The 1,542-nt window shown below is 64.3% G+C and overlaps 1 protein-coding gene across 1 annotated transcript in view; it reads left to right on the forward strand.

Annotated features, from left to right (window-relative positions):
* Positions 1-1,147: 1,147 nt before the first annotated feature.
* NTF4 (neurotrophin 4) overlaps positions 1,148-1,542 on the forward strand; it is a 26,077-nt gene continuing 25,682 nt past the window's right edge. The window contains exon 1 of the mRNA XM_032169228.2: positions 1,148-1,232. The gene's annotated coding sequence lies outside the window, so the exon portion shown is untranslated. The remainder of the gene's footprint in view (positions 1,233-1,542) is intronic.

The raw sequence follows: 1,542 nt of genomic DNA on the forward strand, positions 1-1,542 counted from the left end.
GGTGTGGGATGACCCCTGAGGCAGGTGTCAGTTTTCCTTCTGAAAATAGCGCACGCAGAGGGGAGAGGAGTCTCAGGGTGGAGGTGTGGTGGGGTGAGGAGCCCCGCTGCCCTCATGACTGTCCTGAGACACTCCGGCTCCGGTCCCATCCCTGTTCTTCTCCGGGTCTCTCAGGGGCTCTGTCCCCTTCTGGGTGGGGGGTGGGGGTGGGTGGTCTTCTCTCTTGGCTCCTGCCCTCCCCCTCTCTCTCTAGTCTTGCTCCCCCTCTTTCTTTTGGTCTCTCCCCACTTTTCCATGTCTTCTCCCTATCTCTCCCTTCATCTGTCACCGCGCGCCATTTCTCGAAGTAGCTGATTGTTCTTAAGACACATCTGTCTATCTCTGGGTCCTATGATACCTTGTATGTCTCTTATCTGAGCTCAGGACAAGACCCTCTCCCCGGTCCCCATCCAGGAAATTCCAGGGGAGAGGAGTATACGGGAGCCCCCACATCCACTCTCTCCCCGGGCCTGGGGCCTTATCACTGCCCAAGCCCAGCTGGTTAATGTCTGGCGTGGAGCTCCTGGGAAGTGGGGAGGAGAGCAGAGGGTGGGAATCTGCCCCGGGATTGACACGCAATTGGCAAAAGACGGCAAAGGAATCTCAAGCCCAGACTCCTGGGGCTAATGGAGGAGGAGGCTGGGGGCTGGACTCCTGAGTCTGAGACGGGGCGGGGTTGGGAGGTGGTGGGGGGAACTGTGGGCTTAGTACTCAGGCGCCTGGGACTGGGGGGAGAAGTGGCTGGGGTCGCAAGTCCTGGGTCTGAGGGAGGAGGGGCTGGATGCCTGGACTCCTGGGTCTGAGGGAGGAGGAGCTGGGGGCCTGGACTCCTGGGTCTGAGGGAGGAGGAGCTGGGGGCCTGGACTCCTGGGTCTGAGGGAGAAAGGGCTGGGGGCCTGGACTACTAGGTCTAAAGGAGGAGGCAGCTGGAAACTGGGACTCCTGTGACCAAGGCGGCCGGGTTGAACGAGCCAGGCCTGGCTTCCAAGGTCCCGGCACGCGCGTGCAAGGCAGGATCCCCCGGCCCCTCCTCTGCCGTCCGGCGCCGCCCCGCCCCCGCCCCCGACCCGGGCCCTGCAGAGCGCGAGCAGTTAGCAGCCGGCGGGCCAGCGAGCGTCCCTGCAGCCAGCTAGCAGGAGGAGGAGCTGCTGCCGGGCCGAGGGCAGCCAGGGGAGCCGAAGAGGGCGCCCCAGGTAAGAGCTCCACGCCTCCCTCCCCCGAGATTCCGGCGTGCTGGTTGCCCTGCCCTCGGGTGGGGAGGGACGGGGCCGGGGGCGGGGCCGGGGGGGGCGGGGCTTGGCGGAGGAAACTGAGGCAAGAGGGAAGTGTCCCAGATATGCAGCCGGTTTCCCCTGAGGGGTCTCGGAGTCCAGACCCCCAGCCCAAATGTGGAGGATGAGGAACCCCGAGTCTGCATTTCTTAGTACCCGAGAAGGAGGAGTCTGAATTCCAGAACTCCTGGGTCTGAGGGAGGAGGGCACTGGGGGCCTGGATTCCTGGGTC

The sequence above is a fragment of the Hylobates moloch genome, unplaced genomic scaffold (genome assembly GCF_009828535.3).
Source record: "Hylobates moloch isolate HMO894 unplaced genomic scaffold, HMol_V3 SCAFFOLD_12, whole genome shotgun sequence".
Lineage (NCBI taxonomy): Eukaryota > Metazoa > Chordata > Mammalia > Primates > Hylobatidae > Hylobates > Hylobates moloch.